This window comes from Nuphar pumila, chromosome 4 (genome assembly GCF_984573655.1).
Source record: "Nuphar pumila chromosome 4, dmNupPumi1.hap1.1, whole genome shotgun sequence".
NCBI lineage: Eukaryota > Viridiplantae > Streptophyta > Magnoliopsida > Nymphaeales > Nymphaeaceae > Nuphar > Nuphar pumila.
The window spans coordinates 43,881,135-43,908,154 of NC_143252.1; the positions used below are offsets into that span (position 1 = coordinate 43,881,135).

Genomic DNA, 27,020 nt, shown 5'->3' on the forward strand with positions numbered 1-27,020 from the left:
ATGTTGGAGGAATATTTGAGACACTTTGTGAATGCCAATCAGAAGAATTGGAATGATCTACTCAATATAGCTCAGTTCTGCTATAATCTTCAAAAGAGTGAATCGTTAGATCATAGTCCCTTCGAGATTGTGACAGGACAACAGCCTGAGACACCATACTCCATAGCTGCTCGAGGTCGAGGGAAGGCGCCCTTTGCCTATAATTTTGTTAAGAATTGGCATGATCAGACAGAACAAGCAAAGGCATTCCTACACAAAGCAGCTAAGCGGATGAAGAAGTGGGCAGATCAAGGACGACAGGTCGTTGAATTCCATGTCGGGGAGAAAGTGTTGGTCAAATTATACCCTGAAAGGACAACTATATTCCGGGGACTCATTCGAAAGTATGATGGACCCTTCCACATTGTTCAAAGGATCGACAAACTAGCTTATAGACTAGACCTCCCTCCTAGCGTTCAAGTACATCCCATCTTTCATGTGTGCAATCTGAAGCCATTCAACGAAGATGAAGAAGATCTGAGCCGCAGTCTGCCTCAACAGACTCTTATTCCTCAACGAGCCCCCTCTACAACAGTGCCAATTTCACGAGAAGTTGATTTTATCATTGATCATGTCCATAACTATCTTGGGAAAGTAAAGAAGTATCTGGTGAAATGGAAAGGTCTACCAGTGAGTGATGCCAGTTGGGAGACTCCACGAAACATTCATCAGTTTTAGCAAGCAATCGAAGACTACCAGAAAAAAAATGGCGCCGAGGACGACGCCAGTTTGGGCGGGGGAGTGTGTTCCACCCTACCATGTTGATTCCTCCTTGCCCTGATGTAAATACCACTTCAGACCTCTGCAGGTGCATTATAAATGGTCTTTGGCCTAAGATCCCCCGTTAACCAAGAAAAGTAACGGGTCCCTCCCCCCGCTCTCTCTTTGTTGCTCCCCCCCCTTTGTAATTTCCAACTTATGAATGGAAGTTGCTTTCTTTGTCTCTGCTGCTATCTCTCTCTCTCTCTCTTTGAGATTGTGTATGCTCGAATGTGATTGGACACCCTTGTGAGGGGTGTTTGTGTGCTTTCTGAACTCGAAAGGCTGACCTGGTTGGGTTGCCAGGTGCCGCACGCGGCTTCCAAAATAAGCTCGTGACAGCAACATAGGCCTTAATATGTCGTTCATGGTCTGTTAAAACATTGTCGGGCATTAGTGAACCCAAACGACCTAACAAGGAACTCAAAATGGGCATCATGCGTGTGAAATGCAGTCTTGGAGACATCATCGTCAACCATTCTGATTTGGTGATACCCGACACCAAGGTCTAATTTGAAAAAATATTTGGCACCATATAACTCGTCTAACAACACATTAGTAACCAATATATGATGCTTGTCCTTAATTGTCACTACAACAATCAACACAAAACCTCCAACTATTGTTTGCTCTCCATGGTGACATGCAACATTTGAAAGCGTGCTTGTGAGCTCAAGCTGAAGATTTTGAAATTCAGCAACTCATAAGGGCCTTGAAAGAGGACCCGATCAGTCATGTGCATTATGAGGTTAAAGGTGACTGTAAACACCCCAATTTTTTTTCAAAGGTTTATAAAAAAAAGACCTTTTTGCCCCTGACTCCGTTTTCTGAGAAAATCAAAGCCAAAATTCAATTATTCTTCAGATCTTCTGGGTTAAATTTCATGTCGATATATCCAACTTGATTCCGGATCCGAACCCAGTGTTTTAAACCCAAATCTGAGCCCCGTTGTCCGATTTTCAAATTAAAATTACAAAAATATTAAAAAGGGTTTTGAAAGGCTCGGGCAGTTCATCCATCCTCTGGGATCCACGACCCTATATTTCTCAATTCGAGGTTAAAACCTCAAATATTTCCTAAAAATCCGGGTATAAACCCATTTTCTGAAGAAATTTTTCCCAAAGATCGCCCTGAGTTCTCAGAAAAACTCTCTTTTGTAAATATGTTGCAAAAATACAAAAAAATTAGTTTGAAATCTTTATTTCCTCGTAAATCTTATGATTTTATTCTAAAAATACAAAAACATGTAAAAACAACAAAAAAACAAAAAAAAAATAGAAAATTTACGCGAAAAATGAATGGTTTCAAGCTTTTTAAAGTTGTTTTTGCTAAAAACCTCATTTGAAAAAAACATTTTACAAAAAGTTTCTTAAAAGGAACCCTCTTTTTGGAAAAGGGGAAAATTTCACAATGACTTGCTCTCGCGTATTTTCTTCCGGAAACCTCCATCGCAATAAGGCCTCTCTCCATCGTTGATTTTAAACCAGCCTTCTTGTTCTCCTCCATTCATCTTCAACAGACTTTCATTCTCGAACCTTCGTTCTCCGCCTTTAAGAGAAGCACGCAGGAAACCTCTAGGAGGATCATCCATTTCCATCGACTTTCACGCGACAACCCTCCTTCGACATCTATCGATTTTTTTTCTCTTCAAGCATCTATCAATCCCCTCCCTCGAGCATTGGGGACTTCACGATCGAGCATCCATTCTCTGGCATCGAGTTTCCTCTTTAGCCATCCGTTGCTCAACTTACCCCCTTCAGCATCCCTTGAGGCATCCCCTCAGCAAGCAGCTGCCATCAAATCCCTCTTCGCAGTACCTCTTCTGCAGGTAAGTGAATCAACTCCTTCCTTGATTTTCTATATAAGTTTTCTTATAAATTTTGTATCGATTTCTCATTTTTTTTTAAGCATCCATGGTAGGAATGATCTGCTTATGGCAGATTAGCCTAACTCAATGCCATATCAACAGGGAGGAATCAATTCTGACATCATTATTTGTTCCTTTTTTTTTTATATTCCCATTTCAATTTCGATGGTATATTTAATTTTCGATTATATTTCAGCAATTGATCTTCACATTGATCGCCCCCTCTAGTTTTGAACTTCCCGATCTGCTATTTCACGCTAATAAATAGTTATGACATCTGGTTGATGATTATGTATCTCTTTCAACGTTAGTATATATGTTCTGTGTTCTTTTTATTAATTTTTGTTTTCCCCTTTATGCGTCACGTTGTAACATCTTTTGATCCCCTTTACTTCATCATACCACCCTATCCATCCCTGCTGCATTTGGCATCTCAAGCCTTTTACAGAATTGCTATCAAGCTTGAGGCAATTCCCTTCTACCGGATCACGTGAGGATGCTCAGAGGATGATGACTGCGGTGACTGCAATAAATGAAGAATTATTGGGTGATGTTAAATCAAGAGAGTTTGATGAGAATGTTCTTCATTCCTCTAGTGGAGCAAGGGCAGCGCTGAATCTCATGGTTGCTATGTTTAATGGTCTTGTTAGGTGAGAAATGGTACAAAGCTTACCTTGGGAAGCTTTGTTCCCTTTTCCAGCCTTTTCACCTTAGTTTGCTTGAATCGTTCCTTGTTGAAAGCACGAGAACCTGGTGCCATTGAATAATTGTGGTGGTCCATAAATGGCTGGTTGTATCCGATGCACCAGAGTGCAAATTTGTTTTTCTTTTAACCTGGTGATGATGGAAAGGTCTCCTGTGACACTCAAAGACAATGTTGTCATTACAGGTAAACTGTTGTTGGAAAGAACTTCAACATGCGTCTCTTCTTCATGGGCTGGAACATTAACTAAATTAAAACGACTGCTGCTAGCAGCTGTTGTGTTGTTTAGTCTACAGTATGTGCATGTTATCATTCATCTATACTCCCCTTGTCCATTGATATATATATTTGGCACATTCAATATGCTGGTTCAAAAGTCTGGGTTGTGTTTTACTGAAAGATGTCATGTTTAGCCCTGCTTGTCCAACTTGTAAGAGTTGGATATATACAGAGTTAATGTTCAGCTAACATTAACACTTGAAATGATAATCCTGACCATGATCAAGTTTTTTTTTTTTTTTGCAGATGTAAGCCTCTAAAAGAGTTTTTTTTTTGTTTTTTTATGAGCAGATAGTAATAATCATCTTGTTTTCCCTTCCTGTCATAATTGCATTTTCAAATCTTTTTTTTTCTGGACCATTATGTAGCTAAACAGGAGATTGACATGTTTATCACAATGTTGATTTGTGCATCCTCGACTGGCCTGTTTGCATCATTTTAGATAGGGGCAATTGCTGAATGGTTAAAAGCTCTTCTTCTTTTTTTTTCTGTAATAATGTGCCTAGTCAGCCTGCCCTCCATTACCAGCATCCATTTATCATCTGCACTTTTCTTTCCAGTCATGCATATTTCCATATTTTCACCTCCTATAAGCCACCTTCACTCACATAACATCATTTCTTTACTCACCGCACTATTGAACCAGCATCTTCACATCATTTCTTCACTTCCAGCATGTTCATCAAGTTGTCAACACAGTCCCAGTTACACTTACTTACACTCTCTATAGCATCACACCTCCACTTAAACCCCCACATTGTTCTATTTCTTACATTTACCATACCATCATATTATGTTCCTCACATTATGAGTTTGTTAAAAGTCTCATTGGCTATGCTTCAATCGCCCCAGTACATTAGGCAAGAATGAGAAAAATAGAAACTTTTTTTTGGTACTGCTGTCAAAGTGCAATATCCCGGAGCTCAAAAAACTGATGATGATGGATATATATAAGTCAAGATTTCTCTCTATGAATATTATTACCACCTCTACTTCAGCGGTTTCCAGCTCAAAACCCTCCACCTACTGATATAAAACCAGCCTTTTATTTTCTGCATCATACTACCTATCACCATTTCACAACAAGGCAAATCCCTTCCTCCACATGCACACAACTATATTCAAGTTTTCACTGCACGTTCATCGCCTGCAGAATCATGACACCCCACATTTGCTGAACTAACCTTCACAACACTCCCTATCGATGGCTTTCCACTGTTAACATGTTACCACTTGTGAATTCCTACTTATAACATCTAATGCCTCATAGCACTTAGTGTGTTGTTATATACCGATCTGCATATCATTTCCATTGATAGCAGCACCTTGCTGCCTCTCATATCATCCTCCCCACAGCCGTCCAGTCATATTAGCCTTCATGGGTGCAGGCTCAAGTTCTGTAACAGGTGTAAGCCCAGCAGCCAGTATGGATGCAGTCATAATTCCACTTCAGTCCAACTCCACCAGTGCTCAGCATATGACATTCAGCCCACATATCATATGCCATTGTTTCACAGCATCCCTTCATTTTTATAAATATCCCTTCATTAGCTTTCATTCTCACCTATCTACACTAAGTGCAATGTTATATATATATATATAGATATATATATATGCATATATACATACATATATACATACATATATAGATGAATATATACATATATATGTATACGTATGTACATATATATACGTAAGTATATGTGTAAGCTCTCATGTATATTCATACATATGTATATAGGTCATTCTCCATATATGTATCTTGACATATGAGCATTTTACCATTGACCTTCATGTGATACGTGTAATTTTCTTCTATTTTTCAAACTAACCAGTTGTTTTGCAGGAAATATGTGGATGAAGTCATTATTTGGAGTTGTAAAGTTGATTTCATGTGTTGTAATAGCTAGATCTAAATGAGAATTTACATTCCCTGTTTTAGATAGAATGAGCATTGTAAACATCGTGAATTGCTTGTTTTCATGCATTTTTGCCTTTATTTCTCAAATTCTCACAAATGGCAACACGAATGGCACATACACCATTTCGTAAGAGGTAATTAATCCTAAGTTGATTTACATCAATGGCCATAGTCAGGATGTAAACAAGACTTAGTATTTTTATCTTTTATAAAATAACACTGGATCCACATTGGATCCTTTTTCAAAAAATCATCATATTTTCTTTAAATATTCTCCTCTTTTATCAGAATTTAATCTAAAATTAATTCAATATATATGCCAATGGCCATAGTCAGGGTATATTGAGAGTTAATTCTATTTTAAATTCTATAAAAGCACCAAAAATATATTTTATTCTTCACTTGAATTTAAATGTGGTTATTATATAATACATTCAATGACCATAGTCAGTGATGTATTATATCTTCAACCTCATTTTAAATTCATTTGAAGAATGAAATATGATTTTCAACAATCTAATTTCAAATCTTTTAAATTCATTCATCATTTAGGATAGAATTGCATCATATTTTCAAAAATTCCTTTTTTTCAAAAATCCAAGTGATTGTGAATATCTCTTCTTCAATTTCTATTTCAAATTCCAATTCTATTTCAATTTCAAAGTCCAATTTGACTTTGGAATCTCAAAAAGAAAATCATCTTACATTCAAATTCAAAATTCAAATTCAATTCAATTCCATTTTTCAAAGTTCAATTTAACTTTGAAACCTCTAAGTTATTGTAAACACCCCAAATTTTCACTCTTATCCAGTGCTCACATTTCATGTGTCATTGCATATCATTGCATGCATTCGGCATACCATTTCATTGCACTGCATAGCATTTACATGTCATTACATCTCATTTTTGAGATCCAACACTCTTGTTTTCAAAATATTTAATCCGGATTTGAGTTTTAAAGCTTTTCTTTCAAAATCAAATTTAAAACCTGGGTTTTTAATCAACATTCTGTCGTTTGCCAACCCCCAGGACCTTATATTTTGAAGTGTTTTCTCATAAGATAAATCTGGATTCATTTCAAACTCAATTTCAATTGATTTCAATTCTCAGATGAGACCCATTTAGGTGGTGTCGCTTCTGGATTTATCAAAAATCTCAAAAATTTTAGAGTCTTAGTTGGATCAGGACTCTTTTTCCAGAGTTCAGTCGGATCAGAACTCTACTTTTCACTACCTTTTTACCTGTTTTCGGAGAAAACCTTTTAAAATCTTCTGTTTTGGCCAAAATTTTAGAGTCCTAGTTGGATCAGGACTCTTCTTCAAGAGTCCAGTCGGATCAGGACTCTTCTTCAGAGTTTCAATTGGATTATGACTCTAATCTTTATAGCTATTTTTATCCATTTTCAATCAAATCTTTCAAAATCTTTCAAAATGAGTTAGAAACTCAGAGTTTTAGTCAAAACAGGACTCTGTTCAGAGAGTCCTAGTTGGATCAGGACTCTGATCCTGATTTCAATTTTGAGAGAATCTTTCAGAAAACTTTCAATCTACCAAAACTATTACACTTTTATCAAAGAATTTCAAAATTCTGAGATTTTATCTCAGAGTCTTGATCAAATCAGGACTCTACCCCAGAGTCTTGATCGAAGTAGGACTCTATCCAAAATTGATTTTTATACTTCATTTTCACTAGTTTTCAAAAGCTTTGCCCAAATTTCATCATTTGCTCATCAAAAAGCCAAAATTCTTAGAGTTCTGATCGAATTAGGACTCTTTCTCAGAGTTCTAATCAGAACAGGACTCTGAACCAAAACTTTGATTTCATCCTGTTTTTAACTATTTTTCAAAATTCTCTCATTTGTTTTCTCAGAAAATCCAAAAATCTGAGAGTCCTAGTTCAATCAGGACTCTGTCCTCAGAGTCTCAGTTGAATCAGAACTCTGTTTTATTTCAATCAGGACTCTGTCCTCAGAGTCTTAATATTTGTTATTGTTTTCACTGTTTTGACAAGTTCTTTCATTTGTTTTTCAGAAAATACCAAAAAAAATCTAGAGTTTCAGTCCGATCAGGACTCTGTCCCAGAGTCCTAGTCCAGTCAGGAGTCTGTTTTGAAGTTTGTTTTTACTCCATTTTTCATTTATTTCCATTTGTTTTAAAAAATTAGGTCATTTTGTAGAGTCCAGTTAATTCAGGACTCTATTTCAGAGTTCGGTCGAGTTAGGAATCTCACCCTGACTGTGTTTTCTGACTCATTTCACCATTTTCTGATAAATTCTTTTAAAAATTCTTTCACTTGGCTTTTAAAATCCAAAATCTCAGAGTTCTAAGAGTTCAGGACTCTAACTCAGAGTTCCAGTTTGCTTGAGACTCTGTTTTCAAAAATCTTGAATTTCAATTATTGATTTTAACCCCTTTTCAAAGCCGTTTTCAGTGTTTATTTCAAAATTTTCAAAAATCGATGTGGGCCCACTCAGTTGGCACCATATCCAGAGGAGTTCTGACCCAGTTAGAACCCTATGCCATTTCAAAAATTTTAGTTTCAAAGTTTACTTTTGAAAATCTTTTGAAAACTTTCTCAATTTCAAGTTTTAAAATCACTTTTTGAAAAACTCAAGAAGGGCCCACTCGGGGTGGCGCCATATTCGAGTAAGTCAGGGCTAGACTAGGGTTAGTCAGTGTCTTGGTTAGGTTAGGGGTTTAGAGGAGTCAAAATCAATTTTAAAAATCAATTTTATTTAAGTTTTATACCATTGGTTTTTAAAGGTTTTAAATTCAAGTTTTAAAAACCAAATGTGGGTCCATACTAGGTGGTGCCACATTTGGACTTTCTAGGGTTTAATTAGGTGTTAATTAGGGATTAATTAGAGTCCCACCTAAGCTATAGTTCTCCAAAAAATCGTTGCCCTCTTTATTGGATTTATTAGAAAGAGTTCTAAAAAAATAAAACTCCTTAATTAACCCTAATTAAGGAGGTTTTGAAAACCTATAAAAGGGGGACTTCAATAGGTCAAAAGGGGCTCTTTTCTCTCAAATTTTCGTGGCTTCTCTCTACTCTCCAGCACCTCCACCTTTCTCCATTGCAGCTGCAGCCCCAAGGTGAGTTATTTAATATTATTTTATTATTTTTATTAGTTTTTTTATGATTTTTCAATAGATTTCACCATGAAAACTCCCCTTTCATGGATTTAACCATGGATTCAACCTCAAGAACCCCAAAATCAATTCAAGAAGATGATCTAACTCTATTCCATGCTATTTTTCATGATTCTAATCCATTAGAATCGTTTATTGCATTATTTTTTATATTATTAACCAATAAAACATGTGATTTACCCTTTTAATGGGTTAAATCCATGCTTTTAAAGGTAACATCAAATTCCAGCCATTGATTCCCTGTATTTTATTTATTTATTTATTTATTCATGTTTATTACATGTTTTCCAGCATAGAAATAATTTTTATTTTAGTGTTTTAGTGTTTATTTTATTGTTTTTCATTAGTTAATGCATGATTTCCTAAGTTTCTTAGATTTCTGTGTGTTTTTTAGTTTAGAACAGAAAAGAGCATGCTGTTTCGGATTAAAATATTTATTGTTAATGTCTGATTTTTTTATATGTGATACATGCATATGTAATTGAACTACTGTAAAAACATCAGAGATTTTGGAATTCGGGAACCCTGTCAGAAAAATCAGACATCAAATCGGATTTTTAAAGCTTTAAAATCGTTGTTAAAATCAAGGAGGTAACTTGCTGTGATGATATTTTTCTCATCCTATATCTGATTTGAGATCTGTAAAATGCCATGCATTCATATTGATTAGATCTATCTAATGTGAAATTTTGAGATTTTTTGATCTTTGTTTAATATTTTTCCTCTGTCAGAGAATCTGATTTTAAATTTAAAACCCGTTAGGGTTTACCAAAACCCTAATCAGATTGTGTTGTTCATAGATCCCAAACCACAGATTTGATTCATGATCTGTAAAAAGTGAGTATTGTTATTTTTTTGTCTACTATTCACTTCTAAAATTTCAGAAATTTTTTATTAGGTTTGTTATTTATTTATGTATTTTCAATCCTAAGTATCTGTTTTAACCCCTGTTAGATTTGTTAGATTTTAGTTCAGATTGCCGGAAGGGTTTCTCCCTAACCAAAGATGATTTTTCTGATCTGTAAATTGAGAAATCTATGTTTTTTTCCTATTTTGTCTCTGTAAAAATTCAGAAGTTTTCATGGAAGATTGACCCCTAATTCGGGTCTAACTTTGAAACTGATATGTGACCTAGGTTAAAAATAACTTATTTTAGGTTGTTAATGCAATTTTCGGATTAAAATAATGTCAAAAAATATATTTTTGCAATTCCAGTCTAATTTTACGGTTATAATAAGTGTCTGTGCCAATTTTTATGAAATTTAGAATTCATTTGATGTCTGAATTAATAAAATTGCAAAACAGGATACCTGAAAGATAAAAAAACACTGATAAAATCATAATTTTTGTGATATTTCTTGATTTTCGTGCATAAGTGTATGTTTTTAGGGTTTTTTCATGTTTATAATCATATTAGGATGTTTCATGTTTGATTTTATGTTTATTTCAATCATGAATCTCAAGGTTTTACCAAAATCTATTTCAGAAAACCCTGATTTCAAGGCCATAGTCTTGCTATCGGGGACAATTTGGTCATTTGACCTCAATTTCGAAATTCTAAACCCTAATTTTCATATTTTTAATCATGTCATATCTTACTTAGTTCAATTTGTCATTATTTGCATTTCAAAAGTTACATTTTATAAAATATCTTTCTGAAAACCTTGATTTCAAGGCCATAGTCTTGCTATCAGGGGTATTTTGGTCATTTTAACCCCAATTTCGAAATTTCATATCTTATCTTTGTTATTTATTCAATTTTATTTCATATTTTATCATTTTTATTTAAGGAAATCATGGAAAAGACTTATATCTAGCAAAATCCAGTAATTTCTAGATATTACTGGATAAACCTAGAAAAACCAACATATCATCACTAACAAAGTTTTCTAGTTTTGCAGGGACATTGAAGACTTTACTTTCCTTTAATTTCTTGTATTTAAATTCAATAGTGATGTAAATTAAATTAAATTTGGAATAAGAATTTAAATTTCAGCTTAGACTAGGATTGCATTGCATATAGTTTAATTCTGCAAATATTAAATGTCTGGTGAATGTAGCATTCATGAACATTTTCATAAATTCACTATGGTCTACACGAATGACACGTGCACTAGCTCTTATGGAGTTGACAAACTTGGTGAAATTTGTATTTATGGCCATAGTCAGAATACAAATGATACCCAGATTTGTAATCTTCGTATTAGCCACATTCAACCTACACTCTTAGGCTAACTTCAAAATGCACTGCATTTCTCAAAAATACAAAAAAGGATTTTCTCAATTCCTCATAATCAAGTATTTCAAATCCATATTTATTCAATTCATGCATTTACAAATTTCAATTTCAATTCAGAAAAATCAATTTTCTCAAAAATTTCCTAAGTCTTACTCAAAAATCGATTTTCTCAAAATATGGATTTGCTAATGATATTTCAAGTATTTCCCAAGTTCCAAATTCGATTTTCTAAGTTATATTTTCAATTTCAAAGTTTGAATTCAAAGAAATCAAATTTTCCAAAGTTATTTCACATTTCTCAAAATCAACTTTCACAAAACCTCTATATTCTTCAGAAATTGATTTTCACTTTCTCAGATACATTATCTCAACCATGATTCACGATTTTCCAAGTGTTATATTTTCCAAGAATCTCCAAATATTTTCAAATCTCAAAGCAAACATCATGTTTTAAATATGCATTTTCAGAAATTCATAGCACATGCCTGATTCTTTGTGCATTTAGGAATTAGAATATGGTTTAGACAAGTTGAACAGAGCAAAGCATACAATTGATCCTTGGTTCAATTACCCCTGGTAAAGGCCCCAGGAACGGTTGAACCTCGTACCGACAGGCGAGTCCCATTCTTCGGAATTATCTTGCATTTTAAAACGGAGACTAGTTATTTTCAAAATCTTTTTCAAAGGTCAGTTTGACTCGCAAAAGTAAAATTTTTGCGATGATAACAGTTATCTTCTGATTTCACATTCGAAATCAAGTTCATCTTCAAAAATCAAAATCAAAAGTTGAGATTGATTTTGAATCTCAAAACTTGACTCTTATTAAAATTTTAAATTCAATATGGGTTTTCAAAACCCAGATCCATCTTCAATAGTCCCATTTGAATTTTCGGAATCCAAATCCAAAGTCAGATCCTAATCCCAACTTGGATCCAGATTTCCAAGTGCAAATCTCCACTTGTTGAATCTCAGATCTCAGATCCAAAACCCATCTTAGGATCCAGAATCCAATTTCACCTCGGATCTCAGACTTTAGATCCAAAATCCAATATAGGATCCAGAATCCAATTTCACCTTGGATCTCAGACTTCAGATCCAAAATCCATTCTAGGATCCAGAATCCAATCTCATCTTGGATCTCATATTTCAGATCCAAAATCCATTCTAGGATTCAGATCCCAATTCCACCTTGGATCTTAGATTTCAGATCCAAAATCCATCTTAGGATCCAGAATCCAACTTCACTTTGAATCTTAGACTTCAGATCCAAATTCCATCCCAGATTTCAGATCCAAATTCCATTTCAAATTTCAGATCTAATTCCACCTTGGATCTCAGATTTCAGATCCGAATTCCATCTTGGATTCCAAATCTTGGATCCAATTCCATTTAAAATTCAGAATTCAACTTCATCATTTGATCTCAGATTTCAGATTCAACTCCTATTTAGGATTCTAAATCCAGAATTTAATTCCATCTTGGATTTCAACTCTATTTAGGTTCCAAACTTTGGATTCAAATTCCATCTTGAATTCCAACTTTTAAATCAATCCCATTTCTCAATTCTATTTAGATTTCCCACATTTCATTTTTTATTTCAAAATTTTAAAGTTAGAATTCAATTCTATTTCATCTCTATTCTGATTCAAAGCCCATTTATGACTTTGAAATTTCCTTTCTTCTCCTTTTATCTCAACTTCAGAACCATTCCTTTCAAAGTCAAGATTCATTCTCAAATTCTGATTATTCTAAAAACTTAGAACTTTAAATCTTAAGTTCTAAGTTAGAAACCATTCCTTCACTTTATCATCAGATTCATCTCAGAAACACTTCGAAAATTTCAAATCATTTTCAAAAAGAGCATACATCTTTGCATTCACACAAGCATGATTCTTTATGCATTTAGACTTAGAATAAAATTCTTAGATAATTTCTTAGCAAAGCAAAAGGCATGAATTCGACCCTTGGTTCGATTACCCCTGGTAAAGGCGCCAGGAACGGTCGAACCTCGTACCGACGAGCGGATCCCGTCTCCCAGTTTTCCTGTAAATATTTCAAAACAGAGGCGAGTTATTTTCTCAAATATTTTCAAATTAAGGTCAAGTGAGACCCCGCAAAAGAGTTCATCTTCTTTTCTTTTCTTTTCTCTTCTCTCTTTCTTTCAGTCTTTTATTTTCTCCCTTCAAAAAGGAGGAAATAGAGGTTGGAAAGGAAAAGAGAATATTACGAGAGAAATTTTTTTGCGATGATCACAGTTTTGGCGACCGTGATGGGACTCGTCTCCGTCTGGTCGAATTATGCCTTTGCTTTAGATATTATCTAAGTCTTTATTCTCCAAAATGTCAGCTTCATGCAAACCTTAGGAGCCTAGACTCTATCCTAAGCTGACATCATTGCATATAGGATCTAAGTATGGTTTGGTAGGACCATATTGAGGAGATTATTCCATGCTCACATTAGACCTAGGTCTGAAATACAACTCTTCTCAATTCTAGGGATTGAATGCAAAACAATGTATGCAATCGTATGTTTCTTTTCATTTTTAAATCTATCTCTTTAGGACTTGCATTAGAGACATCTGATTTCTTGCATGTTGAACATATTTTTGAAAATCTCCCTTACCTATATTGTCCTGGTCTTCACGTTGCTGGGCTGTCTCACTGAACCATAGTTTGGGAGAGAGCCTCACAACTGGACCACTTATTTGGGTTCGCGCCCCCCTATCACGTACCTAAGGGCCATAGTCTGAGGTATATCGGTAGGTGCTCAAGGATGTTTGGAAGTCATTACCTTAGAACCAGAGAAATATTTCTATGCCACATACTTCGAGCTTCGGCTTGAGTATATCGGCATATCTTGATTGAACCTTAGAGTTAGGATTAAGGTCCTACGAGCCATTTCAAACTATTGCATTCAGCTTCTAGGGAGTGCTATTATGTGCATTATTGCTTGTATAAATTGATTCTTTTTGTAGATATTACCTTGAATTTTTTTTTTTTCAAAAACCCTGGATATTTATTTCACAAAAAATTCTTTTATTTTCTCAAAATCCAGGATTGTATATTTCTCATTTCTTTATTCCTTCATTTCTTAAAAACCTGAACATGTATTTTAAGTCTTCCTATCTTTAAAAAGTCCAGGCATATTTCTTTCTTTTCCTCTGATTTATTTCTTTTGATCCTGCCTGCAATTTTTCAAAATATTCAAAGTCTTGTCATCTTCAAAAATACTCTTCCTCGTGCATTTCTATCTTCTTTATTTAAAATCTTTTTTTATCGAGAGATCTTTTAAAAATTCTCTTTCACTATCCCTCTTCCTTTCAAAATTCTTTGTCCTGAATCCTTCATTTATTTCTACAGAATACGTCAACATTTCATCATGGTTCAAACAAGAGCGGGAAGAAGGAAAGCTCAGCGGCACAATGACAGCGAAGTGGAAGAAATAAACTCTTCCAGATTATCCCGAAAACATAATTCAGAGAAAGATGATGTTGACCCGTCAATGTATAAGATCTTTCAAAAGATGATGGCAAAAATGATGTTCGAGCAAGCTGAGAAAAGTTCAAAGAAGACGTCCTCTAAAAGCAAGACCAAGAAAAGGCCGGTAAAGAAGCATGTTAGGATTAACAAGAAAAAGGTCCAGCAGGACAACACATTTGAGGGCACAGAATCAGCAGAAGAGGATTCCGAGGAAGAACAGTTTGTGTTCATCCCAAAACATCTGCGACAACCCAAGAAAGTGGCAGAAGAACCTGAATCGGTCAACAAACCTAAAGACGGGGTCTCGGCAGAAGATTCAGTTCAAGTATTGACTAAGATGGTCAAAGATCTGCAGATCCGAGATAAAGGAAAGAGGATATATACCAGACATGACTTCTACCTTGGTTTAGATGGGGACAACAGCTTGGAAGATCTCCCCCGAAAGTTTATTAAGTTCGATAGGTCCGGCAACCCAAAGGCCCATCTCGCAATGTTCTTCGCCGAATGTGCCAGGTTCAGTGAAGACAATCGGGCCCTTTTCTTGTGCTTTCCTCACAGTTTGGAGGGCGTAGCAGCTAAGTGGTATGCGGAGCACATCAACCCTGTTGAGCTGCGAGATTTTGATAAAGTTGTCAATCTGTTTATAGAGAGATTCATGTTCAATACTGAGGCACCGCCAACTCTCAATCACTTATGCAATTTGAGGCAAGATGACAAGGAAAAGGCCATAGATTTCATCCGTAGGTGGAGAGATACCTGCAACAAGATGAGAACCCCCATTTCAAAGGAGCATGCCCTTCAACTCATCCTCAATAACTTCTCTCAACCCTTGAAAAGCCTCATTTTCCCATACCCTTCCAAGTCATTTATTGAGTTGACTGAGCGAGCTAAATGGCTCGAGATGGGAATAGATAACAGAGTCTATGACGGTACCACCCTGGCAAGGGGCAATCAAGATGCAAAGAAGAAAACCCATTTCACTCTTTCCACTGGTCCCTCATCCGACGACAAGGGTAACAAGGATGATCATGTCAGCAATTCAGAAGGATTCAGAGGTAAAAAAGGAAGGTCTTCCAACAACAGTAAACCTTCCCAACCTAATTCTCAGCAGCGGGAAAAGAATCAGGAAAAACCAAAGCGCAAGGATTGGGGTCCTGACCGCGAATTCACCCCTTTAGAGCAGACACTCGATGAGGTTTTGGAATATATGCTCACAAAGAATATGATTCGTCTGCCAAAAGCTGCCGATGCTTCAGTAGTCTTGGGCAGCTTCAAGGAACAGTTCTGCAAGTATCACCGAGCAGTAGGGCACGACACAGAGCACTGCTTCGTTCTGAAAAATATCGTCCAGGACTGCATCGATAAACACCTTCTGATAGAAAAGAAAACTGAAGAGCAGCCCACCGTCCTGGCATAGCCTTTTCCAGATCATTCAAAAACTGACAATGCTAGAATCTTTTTCTGTTATCCTCCATTTTTCTTTACCAAACCATCCTGTAAGGGCAAGTCAGCCCGAGTCTTTTTACGACCTTCTGATCAAAGATGCTTGTAAATATTTTAGTCTTTTTTATCAGTTTTGCTTATAAATGAAATGTCAATTTCCTTCCTATCTTTGAGGTTCAATTCTTATTTCTTTTCGCAATATTGGGGAATCTTTTATTGTTTAAATTTTCATTTACACTTCAAAATATTCTTTTGCCATCAGATTCCTATTCTTTTTCAAAAATGCGGGACAATCCTGACATCATTCATAAGAGAAATGATATTACCTATGAGGGTCTTTCAAAAAACATGAAAATTTTTCATATTTTAGTCCAACCTTTTTCAAAGATCAACCCTCGTGTTGATCATCTTTCCCAAAAATTGGTTTTCAACCATTATATTCAAAGATCAACCCTTGTGCTGATCATATTTTCCAAAATTGGTCTTTCAAGCCATCACATTTAAAGATCAACCCTTGTGTTGATCATATTTTCTAAAGATTTGGTTTTCAAACCATTGCATTTCAAAGATCAACCCTTGTGTTGATCATATTTTCTAAAAATTTGGTTTCGAACCATTGCATTCAAAAGATCAACCTTTGTGTTGATCATATTTTCTAAAAATCAGTTTCGAATCATTGCATTCAAAGATCAACCCTTGTGTTGATCATATTTTCTAAAAATTGGTTTCGAACCATTGCATTCAAAGATCAACCCTCGTGTTGATCATATTTTCTAAAGATTTGGTTTTCAAACCATTGCATTTCAAAGATCAACCCTCATATTGATCATATTTTCTAAAAAAATGGTTTTTTAATCATTGCTTCAAGAAATTAACCCTCATGATGATCTCTCGTGAATGATCCCCTTTCAAAGATCAGCTCTCGCGGATAATCTTTCTTTCCAAAAAATGATTTTCTCATATTCTTCTCTCATTTTGAAGATCCCACATGCAGGCAGGATCAAACTCTTTTTCTCAATTTTATCAACTTTTTGTTTATCAATCTTTATTAGTTTTATCAGCTTTTATTCATTTTTATTGATTGTTCATCCATTTTATTAATTCTTCTTGTCAATTCTTATTTCAAAAATTTCCCTTTCAGGTTAAGGGATAAACCTGATGCCTCTTTTCCATGAGGTATTTTCTTTTTCCTTCTCTCCCCCCCCCCCTTTCAGGTTAAGGGATAAACCTGAAACCTCATCCTACGAGGTCCTTATTTCTTCAAAACAAGGGATAGTCTTGAATGTCTTTCCTCCTCTTTTAAAGCTTCATTAATCTCTGCCAAATCTTTTTCTTTATCAAATTTTCAAGCTTCGTTGATTCTTTTGATTCTTTATCAAACCTTTTATCAATTTTTGCTAAAATTTTATTTCTTTCCCATTCAGGATAAGGGATAAATCCTGAGACCACTCATAGAAGCAACAATGCTACCTGTGAAAATTCTTTTACAAAAATAATTTTCATAAATTTCCTTGATTCTTCTCTTTAGTCAAATCTTCCATAAATTTCTATCTTTTCTTGTCAGTTCTTCACAAATCTTATTTCTTCCCCATTCAGGATAATGGGTTAATTCTGAAAATCAGGCCACATACAGCTTAACTCTGATGGTCTATTTTAATCCACAAGTTGAATCCTTTCTTCTTAAATTGAGATCTTTTAGGTTGAATTTCTATAGAATCAAAATCTTGTAGGTTGAACCCCTGTCAAACCAATATAGCTCACAGGTTAAATCTCTCTTGAACCAAAATTCCTTCTTAATCCGATCGATCTTTAGGTTGAAATCCTACTGATCAGCGAGCTTTAGGTTGAAGTCCTACTGATTCGTAGTCCTTAGGTTGAAATCCTTTAGGACCATTTCTTTCGATCTTTAGGCTGAACCCATACCGATCAGCGAGCTTTAGGTTGAAGTCCTACTGATTCACAGTCCTTAGGTTGAAATCCTTTAGGACCATTTCTTTCGATCTTTAGGCTGAACCCCTACTGATCAACGAGCTTTAGGTTGAAGTCCTACTGATTCGCAGTCCTCAGATTGAAATCCTTTAGGACCTTGTCTTCTCTCGATCTTTAGGCTGAACCCCTACTGATCAACGAGCTTTAGGTTGAAATCCTACTGATTCGCAGTCCTTAGGTTGAAATCCTTTAGGACCATTCCTTCCATCGATCTTTAGGCTGAACTCCTACTGATCAACGAGCTTTAGGCTGAACTCCTACTAATTCGCAGTCCTTAGGTTGAAATCCTTTAGGACCATTCTTTCCATCGATCTTTAGGCTGAACTCCTACTGATCAGCGAGCTTTAGGCTGAACTCCTACTGATTCGCAGTCCTTAGGTTGAAATCCTTTAGGACCATTCCTTCCATCGATCTTTAGGCTGAACTCCTACTGATCAACGAGCTTTAGGTTGAAGTCCTACTGATTCGCAGTCCTTATGTTGAAATCCTTTAGAACCATTCCTTCCATCGATCTTTAGGCCGAACTCCTACTGATCAACGAGCTTTAGGCTGAACTCCTACTGATTCACAATCCTTAGGTTGAAATCCTTTAGGACCATTCCTTCCATCGATCTTTAGGTTGAACTCCTACTGATCAGCGAGCTTTAGGCTGAACTCCTACTGATTCGCAGTCCTTAGGTTGAAATCCTTTAGGACCATTCCTTCCATCGATCTTTAGGCTGAACTCCTATTGATCAGCGAGTTTTAGGTTGAAGTCCTACTGATTCGCAGTCCTTAGGTTGAAATCCTTTAGGACCATTCCTTCCATCGATCTTTAGGCTGAACTCCTACTGATCAGTGAGCTTTAGGCTGAACTCCTACAGATTCGTAGTCCTTAGGTTGAAATCCTTTAGGACCATTTCTTCCATCGATCCTTAGGATGAACTCCTACTGATCAGCAGTTCTTAGGTTGAAGTCCTACTGATTCGCAGTCCTTAGGTTGAAATCCTTTAGGACTATTTCTTCCATCGATCTTTAGGCTGAAATTCTACTGATCAACGAGCTTTAGGTTGAAATCCTACTGATTCGCAGCCGTTAGGTTGAAATCCTTTAGGACTATTTCTTCCATCGATCTTTAGGCTGAACTCCTACTGATCAGCGAGCTTTAGGTTGAAATCCTATTGATTCGCAGTCCTTAGGTTGAAATCCTTTAGGACCTTTTCTTCCGATCTTTTAGCTGAACTTCTGCTGATCAGCGAGCCTTAGGTTGAAATCCTATTGATTCGCAGTCCTTAGGTTGAAATCCTTTACGATCATTTCTTTCATCGATTTTTAGGCTAAACTCCTACTGATCAAGGAGCTTTAGGTTGAAATCCTACTGATTCACAGTCCTTAGGTTGAAATCCTTTTAGGACCTCTTTCCTTCAGTTGATCTTTAGGTTGAACTCCTACTAATTCACAATTCTCATTTTTGAATCCCCTTCAGACCATTCATAAGTCAATCTATAGGTTGAATTCCTACTAATCTATATTCTTCTACGGTTCTTAAGTTGAATTCCTATCGAACCAAATTCATTTTTCAAAAAGTAAATCTGTAGGTTGAAATCCTACTGATCTATATTCTTTTTACGGTTCTTAGGTCGAATTCCTATTGAACCAAAATTCATTTCTTTCCAAAATTTCAGTCTGTAGGTTGAATTCCTACCGATCTATATTCTTTTGCAGTTCTTAGGTTGAATTCCTATTAAATCAAAACTCGTTTTTCCAAAATTTTAATCTGTAGGTTGAATTCTTACTAATCCATATTCTTTTTACGATTCTTAGGATGAATTCTTGTCGAACCACATTCATTCTTCAAAAAGTAAATCTGTAGTTTGAATTCCTACTGATCCATATTCTTTTTACGATTTTTAGGATGAATTCCTGTCGAACCACATTCATTCTTCAAAAAGTAAATTTGTAGTTTGAATTCCTACTGATCCATATTTCTTTTTGTTTTCCTATTGAACCAAATTCATTCTTCGAAAATTCAGTCTATAGATAAATTCTTATTAGCCACAAATTCTTTTACAAAATTCTTAGGTTAAATTCCTATTAAATTAGCTTCATTTTTCAAAAATTCAATCTGTAGGATGAATCCCTACGGATCCAATATTCTTTACGGCTCTTAGGTTGAGTCCCTGTTGAGCCAATGTTGTGTGATAAAACCCAATATCTTCATGTTATTTCTTCCAAAATTTCAGCTAAAGGATGTATCAAAATCTATATTGAGTGATTATTTCATAAAGGATTCTCGAAAACTTTGCCAATCTGCTAAAAATGTGTTGATTCCAATATTTCATTGCACAAAAGAATCACCTCAGATTACCTCTAGTATTTCTTTTCAAAAGGGTGAAGCTTCTTTGCAGAAAAGAGGTAAAATTCAAAATCTTTTTCTGTTGACCAACCAAAAGGATGTAAGAAATGTCCTCGATATGATCAATGAAAGAAATCTTCAATGATGTTGAAAAGCCAAAAGCGAATTGATATTGATATTGGCTATGACGCATGTTTAAAAATGACTTTCTGGCAATCAGGCAATGGAAATATCTTGAGCTATAAAAAGAATTCACTCAACCCATATCTTCTCATTCATTTAAAGTTGTAATCAAATATCCGCAAAAAGGGATTTCTCAACTGTCGTCAAGATGAAGACGAATATGCGAGCTAGACCCCCGGGGCTAAAGAAGATTTGGATCATCTTCGAGATGAAGGAGTTTGTGAAGAATCCTTCTAGAGAAAGTTCAGATCACCGTCGAGATGAAGGCGAGTGCGATGAACCTACCGACAAACCGTAAAAGATATTTGATTCCAGCTATCATCTAAAGACCTTTTAAGCCAATGTCATCAATGGAATCCCTGAGATAAAAGAAGGATCGGAACATCTCCAAGATGAAGGAGTTTGTGACGTACCCTTCCCCGAAAAAGAGAGAAAAGTCAGGACATCTCCGAAATGAAGGATGATGTGAAAAACCGAGAAAGTTCAGTGACTCAAAAAGAGTGCAAAAGGATCATCATAGGAAAACACCCAGATATCAAACTGCCAAAGTTGCCAAAAGTCATCTTTTCTCATGTAAAATTCTTTTATCAATATCTCTTCATTACTTGCTTTTATGAAATTAAGAATATTTCTTCTCTTCTCATATCAAGGAAATGGATAGCTTCCTTGAAGAAAATCATCAACGCTAAAATTTTGAATTTGACTCTTAGAACCGAGGAGTTAACCCCGACGGAGGGAATACTCTAGGTAAAAGAGGGAATATCTTTTGCACACACATGCACATTTTCAAGCGTTGAAGTCAACTGTAAATTTATCTTATTGGCAAAATTTTCTAGCTATTCCAAGAATGAAATAAACATTCAATATCCATTTTTATGCAACCTAGCATTTATATTTCCCAGAAGAGTTGCCTCATTTAGTTGAAGTATCTCTTCCTGTCCCATCACGGTTTTCTTATTGAAGAATCCGTATGGTCGTTCCCACTCAGGTTAAGGGTCAAACCTGAATTTTCTGCGAGAGGTTATTAATTTCAAAAGCTATTTCAGTCTCAGCAATGAGACGCCCCATTTCGTCCCCTTTTCAAAGCTTTAGGGAACCCTATATTTCTCCTTTCGCAAAACCCCTTTCGGATTTGTTCGTCCAAATAACGAAGGTCCCATTATGGTTTCTCCATTTGAGAAACTCGTATGGTAGATTTCCTATTCAGGTTAAGAGTTAACCCGAAACCTCGCTTCGCGAGGTATCTTCCTTGTAGGTTTGGGTTAAACCTGAGTCTCGTTCCAACGAGATCCCTTGTTGTGACGATGTGTTTTTCTTCCAATACCATCATGGCTCTTCCCATCGAAGAATCCATGTTTCATATATCCATCCAGGATAGGATCCTACTTGAGCTTCATTTCACGAGGCATTTTTCAAAATGTCCCATCAAGGTTCTCATGTATTCCTTTCCTCATTTAATTCATCTTGATATATCTTCGTCCCGTCCAGGTTAAGGGCTAAACTTGAATCATTTCAAAAGAGTATCTCGTCTCACCCATGAGACCTGATCAAAATTCTGATTTTCCACCCTTTCAGGATTTTCACCCAAAGTCCCATCACGATTTCCTCATTTTCCTCTGCCCAAATTATTTTCATCCCCAAGGATTTCATTCTCTTCCCCAAAACCTTTCAAGGAAAGGTACAAAACCTGAAAAATAAAAACTTTTGAAAACAAATTCTTCCACACCCAATTCAGACCTTCTGATTGGGGCATTTTTAAAAAATTTGGCGTGTTATCTTTGCCACTAAGATCGGCTTCCAACTGACTTAGTAGCAAAGAGGGGCATATGTAAACATCCCAAATTTTTTTTCAAAGGTTTGTAAAAAAAAATGACCTTTTTGCCTGTGACTCCGTTTTCTGTGAAAATCAAAGCCAAAATTCAATTATTCTTCAAATCTTTTGGGTTAAATTCTATGTCAATATATCCAACTCGATTCTGGATCTGAACCCAGTGTTTTAAACCCAAATCTGAGCCCCGTTGTCCGATTTTCAAATTAAAATTACAAAAATATTAAAAAGGGTTTTGAAAGGCTCGGGCAGTTCATCCATCCTCTGGGATCCACGACCCTATATTTCTCAGTTCAAGGTTAAAACCTCGAATATTTCCTAAAAACCTGGATATAAACCCATTTTTTGAAGAAATTTTTCCCAAAGATTGCCCTGAGTTCTCAGAAAAACTCTCTTTTGTAAATATGTTGCAAAAATACAAAAAAAATAGTTTTAAATCTTTATTTCCTCGTAAATCTTATGATTTTATTTTAAAAATACAAAAACATGGAAAAACAACACAAAAACATGGAAAAACAACACAAAAACAAAAAAAAATAGAAAATTTACGTGAAAAACGAATGGTTTCAAGCTTTTTAAAGTTGTTTTTGCTAGAAACCTCATTTGAAAAAAACATTTTACAAAAAGTTTCTTAAAAGGAACCCTCTTTTTTGGAAAAGGGGAAAATTTTACAACGACTTGCTCTCGCGTATTTTCTTCCGGAAACCTCCATCGCAATAAGGCCTCTCTCCATCGTTGATTTTAAACCAGCCTTCTTGTTATCCTCCATTCATCTTCAACAGACTTTCATTCTCGAACCTTCGTTCTCCGCCTTTAAGAGAAGCACACAGGAAACCCCTAGGAGGATCATCCATTTCCATCGACTTTCACGCGGCAACCCTCCTTCGACATCTATCAATTTTTTTTCTCTATGATTTTCTGTATTTATTGATTTTGTGATTTAGATTAGATTTTGCTCTTTTATTTTATAGATTAGTTAGATTGTTCTGACATTGCTTAGAATAGATTATTTGCTAAATTTGCTGATTTAGATTTGTTTTTATAGAGTAAGTCTCACATAGTTTAGTTACTTTGTGTTTCAATGCTTTTATTTTTTTAATTATTATTCATTGTGTATCATATGTGTATATTAGAAATAGAATTTTGTTTTATTTAGTTGTTTTGATTTTATTTTTATCCTGGATTTCATAGTTGTCATGCATGATTATCGTATCATCTAATGCTTTAATGTATAAGTCCAAGTTTCTAGACACAGAGCATGGCTTCAGAAGCAGACCATTGACCAGATCAGCGGAAAACTATGCATTCGTGGTAGTGTGAAGTCAAGTCAATCATCAACTTCAGAGGCCCAACACATATCAGGTTGTAGTTTGCTCAGTGAATTGCTTACCAATTTGGTTCAGTTTGATATGTGCTTGAGTCTCTCCGTTGGTGCATTGAACTGTCCCTTGAGATACGGCCGGCCATAAATCTCTCTCTCTCTCTCTCTCTCGCACGCGCGCGTGCGCCAGATCAAGCACACACACTTAACTTCAGGGATCAGCCTTCCGAAACCAATTGGTTTTATGGTGAAAAATAGGATTAGGTGGGGATGCCACGTTCTACTCCACCGTGCAATATTCCTACTCTTGTCCTGGTTTTCTCCAAGTGGGTGCAGAACATACATTGAGGATTTGACCTAATTTCATTCAATTTCCCCCCATTGTAATTTGCTTTACAACTCGAAACAGAGCTTCATCATTGTAAAATTTTCAAAAATAAAATGCGCAAATTCAATTGTAAATATCTAATTACCTTTTCCGCACTATTAAGAGTACAACAGAAGGTTCTCATGACGATCATAACTAAAAATAAGCAGCAATAAATCGTGAAAAATTAACCCCTAGTTTTTGTTTTTTTAATAGAAATCAGTAACATATCTTCTCGCATCTTTGCTTTTCACCACAAGCTCTCAGTGAGTATCCACAATCAACTGTTTAAGTCATGCAAACGAGAGGGAGCAAGCATAGATGATGTCCAATTTTTTAACTTTATTTGTTCATTTACCTATTTTTAAGTTCCGCAGTTTTTGTCATCTACTTGCTGCTGCATTAGTTTGCAAATCTATCAGAGTACTTCATGTATGTCATGCACTTATATTATTTTACAGTGCAAAACATGGTGTTGGTAGTTCTTTTACTAGTCTTCACTTTTATTTAGAAGATTTGGTATGACCTAGTTTTTCTCAATGCTTAAGTACTCTATAATGTTTAAGCGAATCACTTTTTTCTCCTTTTTACGAACGACATAATGATGTCAGTTCCTGGGAACTTTGGCCATATTTGATATTTTTTTGCTTTTTGAGCGTATTGAGAAAATGTTCATTGTCATGTTGATGAAGTTGCTTCTAATCATGCAGTACCACTACCAGTGTATTTGGGGTTTCTGCAGAGTCTATGCAATGTTCTTATGATGCTAGGGGAAATAGTGTGCCAACGATTCTACTAATGATGCAAAGGCATTTGTACTCACTAGGAGGCCTTCAAGTATGTTTTTGATTGTGCAACTATTGTGTTTTCTACTCTGCATGTTTTACAGTGTCCAATGAGTGTTTCTTGTTTTTTCTTTTCCTTTATTGGTTGAAGGCAGAAGGCATTTTTAGAATCAATGCAGAGAACGGTCAGGAAGAGTACGTTCGAGAGCAGTTAAACAAGGGAGTTGTACCATATGGTGTTAATATTCATTGCTTAGCAGGTTTAATAAAGGTATTCTTTTGGCAGCCAAAACTCTTTGTGTGTGTGTTTGTACATCTGCGCATGCGTTCCTGTATTCGTTCGCTTGCTCATGCTTAATTGTATTATTCAATTTTTTCACATAAAATGCATTTAAAAGGTCATGTATATCATCTGACCCCTCAAACGTGGGAAGGCAATGAGTTAGAGTTTACATAAACACTTAGATTTTGTGTGAACCATAGGAAATATTTGTAAAATGAGCTCAAACCGCATAGCAGCTGCTTCTGTTGCTTATGGAAACAACGGCTGTTGTTCTTTGGCTCGTACATGTTGTGGTCAAGAGTTCTTTGACTTACATTTAGCGAAGGCATGCCATTGCCTCGATCATTGTCTGGATACACACAATGAAAAGAAGAACTCTCAAAAGTAAGCTCTTGTTTTTAAATTGATTGCGTCCACCCATCAGGATTGTTTTGGTTGGCTCATGGTGTAGCTGATAAGGGAGATCAAAATGAACACTAGTTGAGTTTTGTGCATATTAACTTCATCCATTGGCCAGACAGAAGAGGTGGTCTCATGGCTCTCCATGAGTCTTCTATCATCTTCATACTCTTGTTGTGCCCGTATTCTTTCTTTCTTATTTTCTTTAATTTTCTTTACTTGTTTTTTTAATAGTATCGGAGAAGTATGCTCGGCCCATCTGATTTTGCATTTTTGATAGCATAAAAATATGCTGATTTGGTTAAGTAGTCTAAGCTTGTATAAATTGATAATACCCCAGTGTGTGTACAGGCTTGGTTTAGAGAACTTCCAAGAGGTGTATTAGATTCACTCACGCCAGAGCAGGTGATGGATTGCAATACCGAAGGAGAATGCACCCTGCTTGTCTAACTACTGCCACCGACAGAAGCAGCACTGCTTGACTGGGCCATCAATTTGATGGATGATGTTGTGCATCATGAACATCACAAGAAGATGAATGCACGCAACATTGCTATGGTATTTGCACCAAACATGATTCAGGTATCGATTGATTCACAACCTCTTGGCAGTTTACTTCCTCTTCTTGCATCTTACCAGACCCAATGCTATTCAATGCTTTTGCAGATGACCGATCCTTTAACAGCTTTGATCCATGCAGTGCAAGTGATGAATTTCCTCAAGACCCTTATTGTAAAGACGCTCCGGGAAAGAGAAGAATCTGCTGCAAGAGCTAGAGAGTTCTCTTTCTGCCCGGAGTCACCGAAAGATAGAGACCGTCACAATTCGTCAGGACTGATGTCAATAACCAAAAAGGAGGCTGTTGATGCAAGGACGAACAGTTTCTTCCCTGATGGATCTGTTTTAGACATGTTTTTGAGAAGCAGAGAAGATGGACTGCTGAGTGATGCTGAGGATAGTTTCCGGAGCTTGCAAGCTAAGTATGAAGGTGATTTAATTTCTGCTGAAGGATCAGCCAGAAAATCTCAGGTGGCAGCCATTGAAAATGGATGCAGTGGTCCGTATATTAGTAGAGATATTGAAAGCTTGTTAGATAGGCTGAATTTGAGGAAGGGAGTAAGAAAAATTTGTATGCGTCCAGTGTTTCAGTTGAATAAGGCTGGAAAGAAGACCAATGCATTGGGGATTGTAAATTCAACTGCAGTGGCAGGAGGAGAAGCTTGGGCATGAGATCCCAGTCCGGGAATAGTCTGGTTCTTATATTGTGTAGTGTTCCTTTAGTTTTCTTGTGTCTAAGTGGGTTGGATTCACTAAGTTCCAACATGCCTGATAAGGATAATCGTTGACAACGGTTTGGATAACTCAGAAGAGGTTACGAGAAGACAGACTCAATCAAGGATAACATAGTCCAGCCAAATGTCCAAGAATTTGCGATTATTGTTTTTGATAGAGTTATCAAAAACGATACTCACTGCTTTTGTTTTATCTTTTAGTTGTTCGGTTTGTTATCCAACCATGTAGGTCGATATTCCAGTAAAATTCTATTGTGGCTATAAATACATATACTCGACCTCTCTATGGACGAGGAAAAATCGAGTTTATTGTTCAGTCTGTTTCTCTTTCATGGTATTTCTTATAGTCTTTCTTC

General features: G+C 36.0%; 1 pseudogene across 1 annotated transcript; it reads left to right on the plus strand.

Annotated features, from left to right (window-relative positions):
- Positions 1 to 27,020, plus strand: LOC149840129 (uncharacterized; annotated as a pseudogene). The gene is made up of 6 exons (XR_016431675.1): positions 1 to 641; positions 2,318 to 2,626; positions 24,616 to 24,742; positions 24,842 to 24,961; positions 25,724 to 25,954; positions 26,039 to 27,020. The product of XR_016431675.1 is annotated as an uncharacterized LOC149840129 (transcript).